Source organism: Hyperolius riggenbachi, chromosome 3 (genome assembly GCF_040937935.1).
Source record: "Hyperolius riggenbachi isolate aHypRig1 chromosome 3, aHypRig1.pri, whole genome shotgun sequence".
In the NCBI taxonomy this organism is placed as follows: Eukaryota; Metazoa; Chordata; class Amphibia; order Anura; family Hyperoliidae; genus Hyperolius; species Hyperolius riggenbachi.
This window is the reverse complement of record NC_090648.1, coordinates 42,259,722-42,277,378: the sequence shown is the minus strand read 5'-3', so window position 1 is coordinate 42,277,378 and position 17,657 is coordinate 42,259,722. Positions and strand designations below refer to the sequence as shown.

General features: G+C 46.3%; 17 non-coding genes across 17 annotated transcripts; all 17 read left to right on the top strand.

The window, feature by feature from the left end:
• The first annotated feature begins 518 nt into the window (after positions 1 to 518).
• On the top strand, positions 519 to 600 carry TRNAS-GCU (transfer RNA serine (anticodon GCU)). Its single transcript has one exon. It is a non-coding gene; the product is annotated as a tRNA-Ser (tRNA).
• Positions 601 to 1,432: 832 nt separating this feature from the next.
• TRNAS-GCU (transfer RNA serine (anticodon GCU)) lies at positions 1,433 to 1,514 on the top strand. Its single transcript has one exon. It is a non-coding gene; the product is annotated as a tRNA-Ser (tRNA).
• Positions 1,515 to 2,354: 840 nt separating this feature from the next.
• Positions 2,355 to 2,436, top strand: TRNAS-GCU (transfer RNA serine (anticodon GCU)). Its single transcript has one exon. It is a non-coding gene; the product is annotated as a tRNA-Ser (tRNA).
• An 832-nt stretch (positions 2,437 to 3,268) lies between these two features.
• On the top strand, positions 3,269 to 3,350 carry TRNAS-GCU (transfer RNA serine (anticodon GCU)). The gene has a single exon. It is a non-coding gene; the product is annotated as a tRNA-Ser (tRNA).
• An 832-nt stretch (positions 3,351 to 4,182) lies between these two features.
• Positions 4,183 to 4,264, top strand: TRNAS-GCU (transfer RNA serine (anticodon GCU)). Its single transcript has one exon. It is a non-coding gene; the product is annotated as a tRNA-Ser (tRNA).
• Positions 4,265 to 5,104: 840 nt separating this feature from the next.
• On the top strand, positions 5,105 to 5,186 carry TRNAS-GCU (transfer RNA serine (anticodon GCU)). Its single transcript has one exon. It is a non-coding gene; the product is annotated as a tRNA-Ser (tRNA).
• Positions 5,187 to 6,018: 832 nt separating this feature from the next.
• On the top strand, positions 6,019 to 6,100 carry TRNAS-GCU (transfer RNA serine (anticodon GCU)). Its single transcript has one exon. It is a non-coding gene; the product is annotated as a tRNA-Ser (tRNA).
• Positions 6,101 to 6,932: 832 nt separating this feature from the next.
• On the top strand, positions 6,933 to 7,014 carry TRNAS-GCU (transfer RNA serine (anticodon GCU)). The gene has a single exon. It is a non-coding gene; the product is annotated as a tRNA-Ser (tRNA).
• Positions 7,015 to 7,854: 840 nt separating this feature from the next.
• Positions 7,855 to 7,936, top strand: TRNAS-GCU (transfer RNA serine (anticodon GCU)). The gene has a single exon. It is a non-coding gene; the product is annotated as a tRNA-Ser (tRNA).
• An 832-nt stretch (positions 7,937 to 8,768) lies between these two features.
• On the top strand, positions 8,769 to 8,850 carry TRNAS-GCU (transfer RNA serine (anticodon GCU)). Its single transcript has one exon. It is a non-coding gene; the product is annotated as a tRNA-Ser (tRNA).
• Positions 8,851 to 9,690: 840 nt separating this feature from the next.
• TRNAS-GCU (transfer RNA serine (anticodon GCU)) lies at positions 9,691 to 9,772 on the top strand. The gene has a single exon. It is a non-coding gene; the product is annotated as a tRNA-Ser (tRNA).
• An 832-nt stretch (positions 9,773 to 10,604) lies between these two features.
• TRNAS-GCU (transfer RNA serine (anticodon GCU)) lies at positions 10,605 to 10,686 on the top strand. The gene has a single exon. It is a non-coding gene; the product is annotated as a tRNA-Ser (tRNA).
• An 832-nt stretch (positions 10,687 to 11,518) lies between these two features.
• On the top strand, positions 11,519 to 11,600 carry TRNAS-GCU (transfer RNA serine (anticodon GCU)). Its single transcript has one exon. It is a non-coding gene; the product is annotated as a tRNA-Ser (tRNA).
• Positions 11,601 to 12,432: 832 nt separating this feature from the next.
• On the top strand, positions 12,433 to 12,514 carry TRNAS-GCU (transfer RNA serine (anticodon GCU)). The gene has a single exon. It is a non-coding gene; the product is annotated as a tRNA-Ser (tRNA).
• An 832-nt stretch (positions 12,515 to 13,346) lies between these two features.
• Positions 13,347 to 13,428, top strand: TRNAS-GCU (transfer RNA serine (anticodon GCU)). Its single transcript has one exon. It is a non-coding gene; the product is annotated as a tRNA-Ser (tRNA).
• An 832-nt stretch (positions 13,429 to 14,260) lies between these two features.
• On the top strand, positions 14,261 to 14,342 carry TRNAS-GCU (transfer RNA serine (anticodon GCU)). The gene has a single exon. It is a non-coding gene; the product is annotated as a tRNA-Ser (tRNA).
• Positions 14,343 to 15,182: 840 nt separating this feature from the next.
• TRNAS-GCU (transfer RNA serine (anticodon GCU)) lies at positions 15,183 to 15,264 on the top strand. Its single transcript has one exon. It is a non-coding gene; the product is annotated as a tRNA-Ser (tRNA).
• Positions 15,265 to 17,657: the final 2,393 nt, after the last annotated feature.

The following is a 17,657-nucleotide window of genomic DNA, read 5'->3' as shown; positions in this document are numbered from 1 at the left end:
CTGATTTTCAAGTTGTAAACCTCCTGTCTGTGACTGGCAGGTGCCAGTGTGAGGCATAAGGTATAATGGGATTGGTAGGACAGTAAGAAGATGTGCCCTCGCCTCATGTTCATACTGGCTTGAGTCTCCCTAAAAGTAGAAGTAATCTGCATAGTTCAGCCCACAGTCTAGCTAAGTGACCCTAAAAGGCAGATGTTAATTGTGGAAATGCTTGGCTGAAAGTTTGCAACGATTCCAAAAGATGTAAGCAAAGATGAAAAATACAGCATGGCGTGTTGATGGCATGGTGTAGAAGGCCCTTGTTTAGGTAGGTGTGCTCCAGTGGGATGATTAAGGTGTCCTCTGTCAGGCCTCTTGCAAATGATTTTTCTTGTGTGAACAAAAGGTGCGCCTTCTTCTTTTTTGTCCAAAAAGTGCACTTTGCTATCCTGAAAAGATGAGCCGTGTTTTCCGCACATGCGCACAGGGCTTTGACCATAGCTGAGAAAATGATAGCGTTAGATGTCATATTTTATGGAGACGAGGTGGCTGAGTGGTTAAGGCGATGGACTGCTAATCCATTGTGCTCTGCACGCATGGGTTCAAATCCCATCCTCGTCAATGGTGCACTTTTACAAACTAGTATCATACCCACCATCCAACTCGCCTGTCCTTGACGTCCATGTGGTTGTGCATGGATAAGTGTGTATGCTCTTTGCCCGATGACTGTTGGGACACAGATTGTGTACATTTACACAATGCTTGTCTACAGCATCATTCTTTCTCACAAACTATGGGCTATTTGGGGTTCAGACCTGCAACCCACAAATAGAAAATTCACCTCTGCAGCCTTAGCGGAGAAAATAAACAGTGCTTGTCTGACTGCACGAAGAAAATAGTTTGTCTGTAGAAGGACAAGTGCCAAAAAGTGCTTCAGTCATACCTGATTTTCAAGTTGTAAACCTCCTGTCTGTGACTGGCAGGTGCCAGTGTGAGGCATAAGGTATAATGGGATTGGTAGGACAGTAAGAAGATGTGCCCTCGCCTCATGTTCATACTGGCTTGAGTCTCCCTAAAAGTAGAAGTAATCTGCATAGTTCAGCCCACAGTCTAGCTAAGTGACCCTAAAAGGCAGATGTTAATTGTGGAAATGCTTGGCTGAAAGTTTGCAACGATTCCAAAAGATGTAAGCAAAGATGAAAAATACAGCATGGCGTGTTGATGGCATGGTGTAGAAGGCCCTTGTTTAGGTAGGTGTGCTCCAGTGGGATGATTAAGGTGTCCTCTGTCAGGCCTCTTGCAAATGATTTTTCTTGTGTGAACAAAAGGTGCGCCTTCTTCTTTTTTGTCCAAAAAGTGCACTTTGCTATCCTGAAAAGATGAGCCGTGTTTTGCGCACAGGGCTTTGACCAGAGCTGAAAAAATGATAGCGTTAGATGTCATGTTTTATGGAGACGAGGTGGCCGAGTGGTTAAGGCGATGGACTGCTAATCCATTGTGCTCTGCACGCATGGGTTCAAATCCCATCCTCGTCGATGGTGCACTTTTACAAACTAGTATCATACCCACCATCCAACTCGCCTGTCCTTGACGTCCATGTGGTTGTGCATGGATAAGTGTGTATGCTCTTTGCCCGATGACTATTGGGACACAGATTGTGTACATTTACACAATGCTTGTCTACAGCATCATTCTTTCTCACAAAGTATGGGCTATTTGGGGTTCAGACCTGCAACCCACAAATAGAAAATTCACCTCTGCAGCCTTAGCGGAGAAAATAAACAGTGCTTGTCTGACTGCACGAAGAAAATAGTTTGTCTGTAGAAGGACAAGTGCCAAAAAGTGCTTCAGTCATACCTGATTTTCAAGTTGTAAACCTCCTGTCTGTGACTGGCAGGTGCCAGTGTGAGGCATAAGGTATAATGGGATTGGTAGGACAGTAAGAAGATGTGCCCTCGCCTCATGTTCATACTGGCTTGAGTCTCCCTAAAAGTAGAAGTAATCTGCATAGTTCAGCCCACAGTCTAGCTAAGTGACCCTAAAAGGCAGATGTTAATTGTGGAAATGCTTGGCTGAAAGTTTGCAACGATTCCAAAAGATGTAAGCAAAGATGAAAAATACAGCATGGTGTGTTGATGGTATGGTGTAGAAGGCCCTTGTTTAGGTAGGTGTGCTCCAGTGGGATGATTAAGGTGTCCTCTGTCAGGCCTCTTGCAAATGATTTTTCTTGTGTGAACAAAAGGTGCGCGTTCTTCTTTTCTGTCCAAAAAGTGCACTTTGCTATCCTGAAAAGATGAGCCGTGTTTTCCGCACATGCGCACAGGGCTTTGACCATAGCTGAAAAAATGATAGCGTTAGATGTCATGTTTTATGGAGATGAGGTGGCCGAGTGGTTAAGGCGATGGACTGCTAATCCATTGTGCTCTGCATGCATGGGTTCAAATCCCATCCTCGTCGATGGTGCACTTTTACAAACTAGTATCATACCCACCATCCAACTCGCCTGTCCTTGACGTCCATGTGGTTGTGCATGGATAAGTGTGTATGCCCTTTGCCCGATGACTATTGGGACACAGATTGTGTACATTTACACAATGCTTGTCTACAGCATCATTCTTTCTCACAAAGTATGGGCTATTTGGGGTTCAGACCTGCAACCCACAAATAGAAAATTCACCTCTGCAGCCTTAGCGGAGAAAATAAACAGTGCTTGTCTGACTGCACGAAGAAAATAGTTTGTCTGTAGAAGGACAAGTGCCAAAAAGTGCTTCAGTCATACCTGATTTTCAAGTTGTAAACCTCCTGTCTGTGACTGGCAGGTGCCAGTGTGAGGCATAAGGTATAATGGGATTGGTAGGACAGTAAGAAGATGTGCCCTCGCCTCATGTTCATACTGGCTTGAGTCTCCCTAAAAGTAGAAGTAATCTGCATAGTTCAGCCCACAGTCTAGCTAAGTGACCCTAAAAGGCAGATGTTAATTGTGGAAATGCTTGGCTGAAAGTTTGCAATGATTCCAAAAGATGTAAGCAAAGATGAAAAATACAGCATGGCGTGTTGATGGCATGGTGTAGAAGGCCCTTGTTTAGGTAGGTGTGCTCCAGTGGGATGATTAAGGTGTCCTCTGTCAGGCCTCTTGAAAATGATTTTTCTTGTGTGAGCAAAAGGTGCGCGTTCTTCTTTTCTGTCCAAAAAGTGCACTTTGCTATCCTGAAAAGATGAGCCGTGTTTTGCGCACAGGGCTTTGACCAGAGCTGAAAAAATGATAGCGTTAGATATCATGTTTTTTTGAGATGAGGTGGCCGAGTGGTTAAGGCGATGGACTGCTAATCCATTGTGCTCTGCACGCATGGGTTCAAATCCCATCCTCGTCGATGGTGCACTTTTACAAACTAGTATCATACCCACCATCCAACTCGCCTGTCCTTGACGTCCATGTGGTTGTGCATGGATAAGTGTGTATGCCCTTTGCCCGATGACTATTGGGACACAGATTGTGTACATTTACAAAATGCTTGTCTGCAGCATCATTCTTTCTCACAAAGTGTGGGACATTTGGGGTTCAGACCTGCAACCCACAAATAGAAAATTCACCTCTGCAGCCTTAGCAGAGAAAATAAACAGTGCTTGTCTGGCTGCACGAAGAAAATAGTTTGTCTGTAGAAGGACAAGTGCCAAAAAGTGCTTCAGTCATACCTGATTTTCAAGTTGTAAACCTCCTGTCTGTGACTGGCAGGTGCCAGTGTGAGGCATAAGGTATAATGGGATTGGTAGGACAGTAAGAAGATGTGCCCTCGCCTCATGTCTATACTGGCTTGAGTCTCCCTAAAAGTAGAAGTAATCTGCATAGTTCAGCCCACAGTCTAGCTAAGTGACCCTAAAAGGCAGATGTTAATTGTGGAAATGCTTGGCTGAAAGTTTGCAACGATTCCAAAACATGTAAGCAAAGATGAAAAATACAGCATGGCGTGTTGATGGCATGGTGTAGAAGGCCCTTGTTTAGGTAGGTGTGCTCCAGTGGGATGATTAAGGTGTCCTCTGTCAGGCCTCTTGCAAATGATTTTTCTTGTGTGAACAAAAGGTGCGCGTTCTTCTTTTCTGTCCAAAAAGTGCACTTTGCTATCCTGAAAAGATGAGCCGTGTTTTGCGCACAGGGCTTTGACCAGAGCTGAAAAAATTATAGCGTTAGATGTCATTTTTTATTGAGACGAGGTGGCTGAGTGGTTAAGGCGATGGACTGCTAATCCATTGTGCTCTGCACGCATGGGTTCAAATCCCATCCTCGTCGATGGTGCACTTTTACAAACTAGTATCATACCCACCATCCAACTCGCCTGTCCTTGACGTCCATGTGGTTGTGCATGGATAAGTGTGTATGCCCTTTGCCCGATGACTATTGGGACACAGATTGTGTACATTTACACAATGCTTGTCTACAGCATCATTCTTTCTCACAAAGTATGGGCTATTTGGGGTTCAGACCTGCAACCCACAAATAGAAAATTCACCTCTGCAGCCTTAGCGGAGAAAATAAACAGTGCTTGTCTGACTGCACGAAGAAAATAGTTTGTCTGTAGAAGGACAAGTGCCAAAAAGTGCTTCAGTCATACCTGATTTTCAAGTTGTAAACCTCCTGTCTGTGACTGGCAGGTGCCAGTGTGAGGCATAAGGTATAATGGGAATGGTAGGACAGTAAGAAGATGTGCCCTCGCCTCATGTTCATACTGGCTTGAGTCTCCCTAAAAGTAGAAGTAATCTGCATAGTTCAGCCCACAGTCAAGCTAAGTGACCCTAAAAGGCAGATGTTAATTGTGGAAATGCTTGGCTGAAAGTTTGCAACGATTCCAAAAGATGTAAGCAAAGATGAAAAATACAGCATGGCGTGTTGATGGTATGGTGTAGAAGGCCCTTGTTTAGGTAGGTGTGCTCCAGTGGGATGATTAAGGTGTCCTCTGTCAGGCCTCTTACAAATGATTTTTCTTGTGTGAACAAAAGGTGCGTGTTCTTCTTTTCTGTCCAAAAAGTGCACTTTGCTATCCTGAAAAGATGAGCCGTGTTTTCCGCACATGCGCACAGGGCTTTGACCATAGCTGAGAAAATGATAGCGTTAGATGTCATATTTTATGGAGACGAGGTGGCTGAGTGGTTAAGGCGATGGACTGCTAATCCATTGTGCTCTGCACGCATGGGTTCAAATCCCATCCTCGTCGATGGTGCACTTTTACAAACTAGTATCATACCCACCATCCAACTCGCCTGTCCTTGACGTCCATGTGGTTGTGCATGGATAAGTGTGTATGCCCTTTGCCCGATGACTATTGGGACACAGATTGTGTACATTTACACAATGCTTGTCTACAGCATCATTCTTTCTCACAAAGTATGGGCAATTCGGGGTTCAGACCTGCAACCCACAAATAGAAAATTCACCTCTGCAGCCTTAGCGGAGAAAATAAACAGTGCTTGTCTGACTGCACGAAGAAAATAGTTTGTCTGTAGAAGGACAAGTGCCAAAAAGTGCTTCAGTCATACCTGATTTTCAAGTTGTAAACCTCCTGTCTGTGACTGGCAGGTGCCAGTGTGAGGCATAAGGTATAATGGGATTGGTAGGACAGTAAGAAGATGTGCCCTCGCCTCATGTTCATACTGGCTTGAGTCTCCCTAAAAGTAGAAGTAATCTGCATAGTTCAGCCCACAGTCTAGCTAAGTGACCCTAAAAGGCAGATGTTAATTGTGGAAATGCTTGGCTGAAAGTTTGCAACGATTCCAAAAGATGTAAGCAAAGATGAAAAATACAGCATGGTGTGTTGATGGTATGGTGTAGAAGGCACTTGTTTAGGTAGGTGTGCTCCAGTGGGATGATTAAGGTGTCCTCTGTTAGGCCTCTTGCAAATGATTTTTCTTGTGTGAACAAAAGGTGCGCGTTCTTCTTTTCTGTCCAAAAAGTGCACTTTGCTATCCTGAAAAGATGAGCCGTGTTTTGCGCACAGGGCTTTGACCAGAGCTGAAAAAATGATAGCGTTAGATATCATGTTTTTTTGAGATGAGGTGGCCGAGTGGTTAAGGCGATGGACTGCTAATCCATTGTGCTCTGCACGCATGGGTTCAAATCCCATCCTCGTCGATGGTGCACTTTTACAAACTAGTATCATACCCACCATCCAACTCGCCTGTCCTTGACGTCCATGTGGTTGTGCATGGATAAGTGTGTATGCCCTTTGCCCGATGACTATTGGGACACAGATTGTGTACATTTACAAAATGCTTGTCTGCAGCATCATTCTTTCTCACAAAGTGTGGGACATTTGGGGTTCAGACCTGCAACCCACAAATAGAAAATTCACCTCTGCAGCCTTAGCAGAGAAAATAAACAGTGCTTGTCTGGCTGCACGAAGAAAATAGTTTGTCTGTAGAAGGACAAGTGCCAAAAAGTGCTTCAGTCATACCTGATTTTCAAGTTGTAAACCTCCTGTCTGTGACTGGCAGGTGCCAGTGTGAGGCATAAGGTATAATGGGATTGGTAGGACAGTAAGAAGATGTGCCCTCGCCTCATGTCTATACTGGCTTGAGTCTCCCTAAAAGTAGAAGTAATCTGCATAGTTCAGCCCACAGTCTAGCTAAGTGACCCTAAAAGGCAGATGTTAATTGTGGAAATGCTTGGCTGAAAGTTTGCAACGATTCCAAAACATGTAAGCAAAGATGAAAAATACAGCATGGCGTGTTGATGGCATGGTGTAGAAGGCCCTTGTTTAGGTAGGTGTGCTCCAGTGGGATGATTAAGGTGTCCTCTGTCAGGCCTCTTGCAAATGATTTTTCTTGTGTGAACAAAAGGTGCGCGTTCTTCTTTTCTGTCCAAAAAGTGCACTTTGCTATCCTGAAAAGATGAGCCGTGTTTTGCGCACAGGGCTTTGACCAGAGCTGAAAAAATTATAGCGTTAGATGTCATTTTTTATTGAGACGAGGTGGCTGAGTGGTTAAGGCGATGGACTGCTAATCCATTGTGCTCTGCACGCATGGGTTCAAATCCCATCCTCGTCGATGGTGCACTTTTACAAACTAGTATCATACCCACCATCCAACTCGCCTGTCCTTGACGTCCATGTGGTTGTGCATGGATAAGTGTGTATGCCCTTTGCCCGATGACTATTGGGACACAGATTGTGTACATTTACACAATGCTTGTCTACAGCATCATTCTTTCTCACAAAGTATGGGCTATTTGGGGTTCAGACCTGCAACCCACAAATAGAAAATTCACCTCTGCAGCCTTAGCGGAGAAAATAAACAGTGCTTGTCTGACTGCACGAAGAAAATAGTTTGTCTGTAGAAGGACAAGTGCCAAAAAGTGCTTCAGTCATACCTGATTTTCAAGTTGTAAACCTCCTGTCTGTGACTGGCAGGTGCCAGTGTGAGGCATAAGGTATAATGGGAATGGTAGGACAGTAAGAAGATGTGCCCTCGCCTCATGTTCATACTGGCTTGAGTCTCCCTAAAAGTAGAAGTAATCTGCATAGTTCAGCCCACAGTCAAGCTAAGTGACCCTAAAAGGCAGATGTTAATTGTGGAAATGCTTGGCTGAAAGTTTGCAACGATTCCAAAAGATGTAAGCAAAGATGAAAAATACAGCATGGCGTGTTGATGGTATGGTGTAGAAGGCCCTTGTTTAGGTAGGTGTGCTCCAGTGGGATGATTAAGGTGTCCTCTGTCAGGCCTCTTACAAATGATTTTTCTTGTGTGAACAAAAGGTGCGTGTTCTTCTTTTCTGTCCAAAAAGTGCACTTTGCTATCCTGAAAAGATGAGCCGTGTTTTCCGCACATGCGCACAGGGCTTTGACCATAGCTGAGAAAATGATAGCGTTAGATGTCATATTTTATGGAGACGGGGTGGCTGAGTGGTTAAGGCGATGGACTGCTAATCCATTGTGCTCTGCACGCATGGGTTCAAATCCCATCCTCGTCGATGGTGCACTTTTACAAACTAGTATCATACCCACCATCCAACTCGCCTGTCCTTGACGTCCATGTGGTTGTGCATGGATAAGTGTGTATGCCCTTTGCCCGATGACTATTGGGACACAGATTGTGTACATTTACACAATGCTTGTCTACAGCATCATTCTTTCTCACAAAGTATGGGCAATTCGGGGTTCAGACCTGCAACCCACAAATAGAAAATTCACCTCTGCAGCCTTAGCGGAGAAAATAAACAGTGCTTGTCTGACTGCACGAAGAAAATAGTTTGTCTGTAGAAGGACAAGTGCCAAAAAGTGCTTCAGTCATACCTGATTTTCAAGTTGTAAACCTCCTGTCTGTGACTGGCAGGTGCCAGTGTGAGGCATAAGGTATAATGGGATTGGTAGGACAGTAAGAAGATGTGCCCTCGCCTCATGTTCATACTGGCTTGAGTCTCCCTAAAAGTAGAAGTAATCTGCATAGTTCAGCCCACAGTCTAGCTAAGTGACCCTAAAAGGCAGATGTTAATTGTGGAAATGCTTGGCTGAAAGTTTGCAACGATTCCAAAAGATGTAAGCAAAGATGAAAAATACAGCATGGTGTGTTGATGGTATGGTGTAGAAGGCACTTGTTTAGGTAGGTGTGCTCCAGTGGGATGATTAAGGTGTCCTCTGTTAGGCCTCTTGCAAATGATTTTTCTTGTGTGAACAAAAGGTGCGCGTTCTTCTTTTCTGTCCAAAAAGTGCACTTTGCTATCCTGAAAAGATGAGCCGTGTTTTGCGCACAGGGCTTTGACCAGAGCTGAAAAAATGATAGCGTTAGATGTCATTTTTTATTGAGACAAGGTGGCTGAGTGGTTAAGGCGATGGACTGCTAATCCATTGTGCTCTGCACGCATGGGTTCAAATCCCATCCTCGTCGATGGTGCACTTTTACAAACTAGTATCATACCGACCATCCAACTCGCCTGTCCCTGACGTCCATGTGGTTGTGCATGGATAAGTGTGTATGCCCTTTGCCCGATGACTATTGGGACACAGATTGTGTACATTTACACAATGCTTGTCTACAGCATCATTCTTTCTCACAAAGTATGGGCTATTTGGGGTTCAGACCTGCAACCCACAAATAGAAAATTCACCTCTGCAGCCTTAGCGGAGAAAATAAACAGTGCTTGTCTGGCTGCACGAAGAAAATAGTTTGTCTGTAGAAGGACAAGTGCCAAAAAGTGCTTCAGTCATACCTGATTTTCAAGTTGTAAACCTCCTGTCTGTGACTGGCAGGTGCCAGTGTGAGGCATAAGGTATAATGGGATTGGTAGGACAGTAAGAAGATGTGCCCTCGCCTCATGTTCATACTGGCTTGAGTCTCCCTAAAAGTAGAAGTAATCTGCATAGTTCAGCCCACAGTCTAGCTAAGTGACCCTAAAAGGCAGATGTTAATTGTGGAAATGCTTGGCTGAAAGTTTGCAACGATTCCAAAAGATGTAAGCAAAGATGAAAAATACAGCATGGCGTGTTGATGGTATGGTGTAGAAGGCCCTTGTTTAGGTAGGTGTGCTCCAGTGGGATGATTAAGGTGTCCTCTGTCAGGCCTCTTACAAATGATTTTTCTTGTGTGAACAAAAGGTGTGCGTTCTTCTTTTCTGTCCAAAAAGTGCACTTTGCTATCCTGAAAAGATGAGCCGTGTTTTCCGCACATGCGCACAGGGCTTTGACCATAGCTGAGAAAATGATAGCGTTAGATGTCATATTTTATGGAGATGAGGTGGCTGAGTGGTTAAGGCGATGGACTGCTAATCCATTGTGCTCTGCACGCATGGGTTCAAATCCCATCCTCGTCGATGGTGCACTTTTACAAACTAGTATCATACCCACCATCCAACTCGCCTGTCCTTGACGTCCATGTGGTTGTGCATGGATAAGTGTGTATGCCCTTTGCCCGATGACTATTGGGACACAGATTGTGTACATTTACACAATGCTTGTCTACAGCATCATTCTTTCTCACAAAGTATGGGCTATTTGGGGTTCAGACCTGCAACCCACAAATAGAAAATTCACCTCTGCAGCCTTAGCGGAGAAAATAAACAGTGCTTGTCTGACTGCACGAAGAAAATAGTTTGTCTGTAGAAGGACAAGTGCCAAAAAGTGCTTCAGTCATACCTAATTTTCAAGTTGTAAACCTCCTGTCTGTGAATGGCAGGTGCCAGTGTGAGGCATAAGGTATAATGGGATTGGTAGGACAGTAAGAAGATGTGCCCTCGCCTCATGTTCATACTGGCTTGAGTCTCCCTAAAAGTAGAAGTAATCTGCATAGTTCAGCCCACAGTCTAGCTAAGTGACCCTAAAAGGCAGATGTTAATTGTGGAAATGCTTGGCTGAAAGTTTGCAACGAATCCAAAAGATGTAAGCAAAGATGAAAAATACAGCATGGTGTGTTGATGGCATGGTGTAGAAGGCCCTTGTTTAGGTAGGTGTGCTCCAGTGGGATGATTAAGGTGTCCTCTGTCAGGCCTCTTGCAAATGATTTTTCTTGTGTGAACAAAAGGTGCGCGTTCTTCTTTTCTGTCCAAAAAGTGCACTTTGCTATCCTGAAAAGATGAGCCGTGTTTTGCGCACAGGGCTTTGACCAGAGCTGAAAAAATGATAGCGTTAGATGTCATGTTTTATGGAGACGAGGTGGCCGAGTGGTTAAGGCGATGGACTGCTAATCCATTGTGCTCTGCACGCATGGGTTCAAATCCCATCCTTGTCGATTGTGCACTTTTACAAACTAGTATCATACCCACCATCCAACTCGCCTGTCCTTGACGTCCATGTGGTTGTGCATGGATAAGTGTGTATGCCCTTTGCCCGATGACTATTGGGACACAGATTGTGTACATTTACACAATGCTTGTCTACAGCATCATTCTTTCTCACAAAGTATGGGCTATTTGGGGTTCAGACCTGCAACCCACAAATAGAAAATTCACCTCTGCAGCCTTAGCGGAGAAAATAAACAGTGCTTGTCTGACTGCACGAAGAAAATAGTTTGTCTGTAGAAGGACAAGTGCCAAAAAGTGCTTCAGTCATACCTGATTTTCAAGTTGTAAACCTCCTGTCTGTGACTGGCAGGTGCCAGTGTGAGGCATAAGGTATAATGGGATTGGTAGGACAGTAAGAAGATGTGCCCTCGCCTCATGTTCATACTGGCTTGAGTCTCCCTAAAAGTAGAAGTAATCTGCATAGTTCAGCCCACAGTCTAGCTAAGTGACCCTAAAAGGCAGATGTTAATTGTGGAAATGCTTGGCTGAAAGTTTGCAATGATTCCAAAAGATGTAAGCAAAGATGAAAAATACAGCATGGCGTGTTGATGGCATGGTGTAGAAGGCCCTTGTTTAGGTAGGTGTGCTCCAGTGGGATGATTAAGGTGTCCTCTGTCAGGCCTCTTGAAAATGATTTTTCTTGTGTGAGCAAAAGGTGCGCGTTCTTCTTTTCTGTCCAAAAAGTGCACTTTGCTATCCTGAAAAGATGAGCCGTGTTTTGCGCACAGGGCTTTGACCAGAGCTGAAAAAATGATAGCGTTAGATATCATGTTTTTTTGAGCTGAGGTGGCCGAGTGGTTAAGGCGATGGACTGCTAATCCATTGTGCTCTGCACGCATGGGTTCAAATCCCATCCTCGTCGATGGTGCACTTTTACAAACTAGTATCATACCCACCATCCAACTCGCCTGTCCTTGACGTCCATGTGGTTGTGCATGGATAAGTGTGTATGCCCTTTGCCCGATGACTATTGGGACACAGATTGTGTACATTTACAAAATGCTTGTCTGCAGCATCATTCTTTCTCACAAAGTATGGGCTATTTGGGGTTCAGACCTGCAACCCACAAATAGAAAATTCACCTCTGCAGCCTTAGCGGAGAAAATAAACAGTGCTTGTCTGGCTGCACGAAGAAAATAGTTTGTCTGTAGAAGGACAAGTGCCAAAAAGTGCTTCAGTCATACCTGATTTTCAAGTTGTAAACCTCCTGTCTGTGACTGGCAGGTGCCAGTGTGAGGCATAAGGTATAATGGGATTGGTAGGACAGTAAGAAGATGTGCCCTCGCCTCATGTTCATACTGGCTTAAATCTCCCTAAAAGTAGAAGTAATCTGCATAGTTCAGCCCACAGTCTAGCTAAGTGACCCTAAAAGGCAGATGTTAATTGTGGAAATGCTTGGCTGAAAGTTTGCAACGATTCCAAAAGATGTAAGCAAAGATGAAAAATACAGTTTGGCGTGTTGATGGCATGGTGTAGAAGGCCCTTGTTTAGGTAGGTGTGCTCCAGTGGGATGATTAAGGTGTCCTCTGTCAGGCCTCTTGCAAATGATTTTTCTTGTGTGAACAAAAGGTGCGCCTTCTTCTTTTCTGTCCAAAAAGTGCACTTTGCTATCCTGAAAAGATGAGCCGTGTTTTGCGCACAGGGCTTTGACCAGAGCTGAAAAAATGATAGCGTTAGATGTCATGTTTTATTGAGACGAGGTGGCCGAGTGGTTAAGGCGATGGACTGCTAATCCATTGTGCTCTGCATGCATGGGTTCAAATCCCATCCTCGTCGATGGTGCACTTTTACAAACTAGTATCATACCCACCATCCAACTCGCCTGTCCTTGACGTCCATGTGGTTGTGCATGGATAAGTGTGTATGCCCTTTGCCCGATGGCTATTGGGACACAGATTGTGTACATTTACACAATGCTTGTCTGCAGCATCATTCTTTCTCACAAAGTATGGGCCATTTGGGGTTCAGACCTGCAACTCACAAATAGAAAATTCACCTCTGCAGCCTTAGCGGAGAAAATAAACAGTGCTTGTCTGGCTGCACGAAGAAAATAGTTTGTCTGTAGAAGGACAAGTGCCAAAAAGTGCTTCAGTCATACCTAATTTTCAAGTTGTAAACCTCCTGTCTGTGACTGGCAGGTGCCAGTGTGAGGCATAAGGTATAATGGGATTGGTAGGACAGTAAGAAGATGTGCCCTCGCCTCATGTTCATACTGGCTTGAGTCTCCCTAAAAGTAGAAGTAATCTGCATAGTTCAGTCCACAGTCTAGCTAAGTGACCCTAAAAGGCAGATGTTAATTGTGGAAATGCTTGGCTGAAAGTTTGCAAGGATTCCAAAAGATGTAAGCAAAGATGAAAAATACAGCATGGCGTGTTGATGGCATGGTGTAGAAGGCCCTTGTTTAGGTAGGTGTGCTCCAGTGGGATGATTAAGGTGTCCTCTGTCAGGCCTCTTGCAAATGATTTTTCTTGTGTGAGCAAAAGGTGCGCGTTCTTCTTTTCTGTCCAAAAAGTGCACTTTGCTATCCTGAAAAGATGAGCCGTGTTTTGCGCACAGGGCTTTGACCAGAGCTGAAAAAATTATAGCGTTAGATGTCATATTTTATCGAGGCGAGGTGGCCGAGTGGTTAAGGCGATGGACTGCTAATCCATTGTGCTCTGCATGCATGGGTTCAAATCCCATCCTCGTCGATGGTGCACTTTTACAAACTAGTATCATACCCACCATCCAACTCGCCTGTCCTTGACGTCCATGTGGTTGTGCATGGATAAGTGTGTATGCCCTTTGCCCGATGACTATTGGGACACAGATTGTGTACATTTACACAATGCTTGTCTGCAGCATCATTCTTTCTCACAAAGTATGGGCCATTTGGGGTTCAGACCTGCAACCCACAAATAGAATATTCACCTCTGCAGCCTTAGCGGAGAAAATAAACAGTGCTTGTCTGGCTGCACGAAGAGAATAGTTTGTCTGTAGAAGGACAAGTGCCAAAAAGTGCTTCAGTCATACCTGATTTTCAAGTTGTAAACCTCCTGTCTGTGACTGGCAGGTGCCAGTGTGAGGCATAAGGTATAATGGGATTGGTAGGACAGTAAGAAGATGTGCTCTCGCCTCATGTTCATACTGGCTTAAATCTCCCTAAAAGTAGAAGTAATCTGCATAGTTCAGCCCACAGTCTAGCTAAGTGACCCTAAAAGGCAGATGTTAATTGTGGAAATGCTTGGCTGAAAGTTTGCAACGATTCCAAAAGATGTAAGCAAAGATGAAAAATACAGTTTGGCGTGTTGATGGCATGGTGTAGAAGGCCCTTGTTTAGGTAGGTGTGCTCCAGTGGGATGATTAAGGTGTCCTCTGTCAGGCCTCTTGCAAATGATTTTTCTTGTGTGAACAAAAGGTGCGCCTTCTTCTTTTCTGTCCAAAAAGTGCACTTTGCTATCCTGAAAAGATGAGCCGTGTTTTGCGCACAGGGCTTTGACCAGAGCTGAAAAAATGATAGCGTTAGATGTCATGTTTTATTGAGACGAGGTGGCCGAGTGGTTAAGGCGATGGACTGCTAATCCATTGTGCTCTGCATGCATGGGTTCAAATCCCATCCTCGTCGATGGTGCACTTTTACAAAATAGTTTCATACCCACCATCCAACTCGCCTGTCCTTGACGTCCATGTGGTTGTGCATGGATAAGTGTGTATGCCCTTTGCCCGATGGCTATTGGGACACAGATTGTGTACATTTACACAATGCTTGTCTGCAGCATCATTCTTTCTCACAAAGTATGGGCCATTTGGGGTTCAGACCTGCAACCCACAAATAGAAAATTCACCTCTGCAGCCTTAGCGGAGAAAATAAACAGTGCTTGTCTGGCTGCACGAAGAAAATAGTTTGTCTGTAGAAGGACAAGTGCCAAAAAGTGCTTCAGTCATACCTGATTTTCAAGTTGTAAACCTCCTGTCTGTGACTGGCAGGTGCCAGTGTGAGGCATAAGGTATAATGGGATTGGTAGGACAGTAAGAAGATGTGCCCTCGCCTCATGTTCATACTGGCTTGAGTCTCCCTAAAAGTAGAAGTAATCTGCATAGTTCAGCCCACAGTCTAGCTAAGTGACCCTAAAAGGCAGATGTTAATTGTGGGAATGCTTGGCTGAAAGTTTGCAATGATTCCAAAAGATGTAAGCAAAGATGAAAAATACAGCATGGCGTGTTGATGGCATGGTGTAGAAGGCCCTTGTTTAGGTAGGTGTGCTCCAGTGGGATGATTAAGGTGTCCTCTGTCAGGCCTCTTGAAAATGATTTTTCTTGTGTGAGCAAAAGGTGCGCGTTCTTCTTTTCTGTCCAAAAAGTGCACTTTGCTATCCTGAAAAGATGAGCCGTGTTTTCCGCACATGCGCACAGGGCTTTGACCATAGCTGAAAAAATGATAGCGTTAGATGTCATGTTTTATGGAGACGAGGTGGCCGAGTGGTTAAGGCGATGGACTGCTAATCCATTGTGCTCTGCACGCATGGGTTCAAATCCCATCCTTGTCGATGGTGCACTTTTACAAACTAGTATCATACCCACCATCCAACTCGCCTGTCCTTGACGTCCATGTGGTTGTGCATGGATAAGTGTGTATGCCCTTTGCCCGATGACTATTGGGACACAGATTGTGTACATTTACACAATGCTTTTCTACAGCATCATTCTTTCTCACAAAGTATGGGCCATTTGGGGTTCAGACCTGCAACCCACAAATAGAAAATTCACCTCTGCAGCCTTAGCGGAGAAAATAAACAGTGCTTGTCTGACTGCACGAAGAAAATAGTTTGTCTGTAGAAGGACAAGTGCCAAAAAGTGCTTCAGTCATACCTGATTTTCAAGTTGTAAACCTCCTGTCTGTGACTGGCAGGTGCCAGTGTGAGGCATAAGGTATAATGGGATTGGTAGGACAGTAAGAAGATGTGCCCTCGCCTCATGTTCATACTGGCTTGAGTCTCCCTAAAAGTAGAAGTAATCTGCATAGTTCAGCCCACAGTCTAGCTAAGTGACCCTAAAAGGCAGATGTTAATTGTGGAAATGCTTGGCTGAAAGTTTGCAACGATTCCAAAAGATGTAAGCAAAGATGAAAAATACAGCATGGTGTGTTGATGGCATGGTGTAGAAGGCCCTTGTTTAGGTAGGTGTGCTCCAGTGGGATGATTAAGTGAGAGCCTGGAGCGGAGCTTGCGACTGCGTAGGGCACGGCATGATAAGGTAGCCGTTGCCCCGGCAGTATTGGGTTAATCTGGTGGGCGGGGGGCGGAGTTTAGGCGCGCGGCAAGAAGGGGTGCTTGGGTAAGGAGAAGGGGGGCGGGTCATTCAGCTTCCGTGAGTGCTCAGGGAAAGAAGCTGGAAGCTGAGCGCCCGCACCCCGGAATGGACACCTTAGAGGAGCTAGTGGCACGGATCAGGTCGGAGGCTGCATCTCGCGGCCCAGCCTGGGTCCAACTGCAGCTGTCGGCGATGGGAGCCAGTATGACGGGGGAGGCTGGGGAGCCAGGTGCAGCTGCGGCGACCAGCGCTCCGACCCCGCACGTGGAGGAGAGAAGGACGTCCCGCCCACCGGACCGGCTCAGCCCTGAGCCTCCAGGTAGAGACCAGCGCCGAGCGGGGAGCCCCAACCGAGACCCTCCGCCTCCCCCTGCTAAGAAGGCGTCAGATGGGACGCGGGTGGTTGCCGAGAGGAACCCTGAACGCCGTCAGGACTCACCAGGAGAAGGGCCGTCGGGCGGGGCAGCCAGCAGTGACGCAGCGGCCAGAAGACAGGAGGCCATCAGCCCCCGCACAGCGCGGCAGACAAAAAGGGCCCAGCGGAAGGACAACCACCCTGCGGGCGCCGCGTGTGGCGCGGCGGCCCGGTCGGGTCACAGTGGGAGTAGCGGCTCCACCAGGAAGAGCAAGTCTGGAGGCCGGGCAGCTGTGCCCAAGAAGAAAACCAGGTCCCAGCAAGGAGTGAGGAGGCAACAGCCGGAGCAGCGGCCCAGTGGCCAGGCGGCCAGGGGCAGCTCCGCTTCCGAAGCTGAGTCAGCGGTCGAGGAGGAGGTCGTCGCCAGTGGATCCGGAGTGACGGCTGGCAGGGACTTGCGTCCGGAGCAGCCAGGTGAGGCCAATATAGCTGCTGTTAAGGCTTTAGCCACATTGTTGTTGGGTATGTGCGGGGTAGCCCCTTCGGGAGCAGGAGGCACTGGGGTGGCGGGGTCTCTGCAGCCAGGGCAGGGGCAGGTGGTACCAGATGGAGGTACAGGAGTCTCAAGTGTTGTGGGGGGAGCAGTAGTGGCACCGGGGTCTGCTTGGGCACCCGGGTCGGGGGGTGTGGGGGCTGGGTCGGCAAGTGTCCTGAGCCCGCCGGCATCTCAAGTAGATGTTGCGTCTCAAGCCAGGGTCCCACTAGCGCAAGGGGTGGTTCAGGTGGCGCCGCCGGCGGCTATGGGTTTAGTGGGGGTACAAGCGGAGACTGTGGTGCGGCAGGAGGGGTCCTCTAGCGAGGTGGCACGTTCAGACGGGGCGGGACAGGTGCGTTTAGCAGACGCGGCTTTTGCAGAGCTATATGTGTGTTTTAACGGTCTCCTGGGTTTCCACCTAAAGCAGGAAGTTAAAGAAAGGATATGGAGAGGGGAGTATGTGGAGATATTTTCATTACTTCCCCTTGAGAAGTTTAACCTGGATAAAGGTAAGCCGGACGAGAAGAAGAGGGAGGAGGAACGGCGGTACAGATTGATTCCGCGCACTTTCCAGAATTGGTTCCAGGCGTTCTCAATTCTGGCGAGCGTGATCGGGGAAAGGCAGCCTGAGCATTGCTCGGCGCTCTTCGGTTACATGGATTCCATAGGGGAGGCTCATCGGTCCTATGGGGGTAACGCATGGTTGCGTTACGATGAGCAGTTTAGGCAAGAGAAAGCAG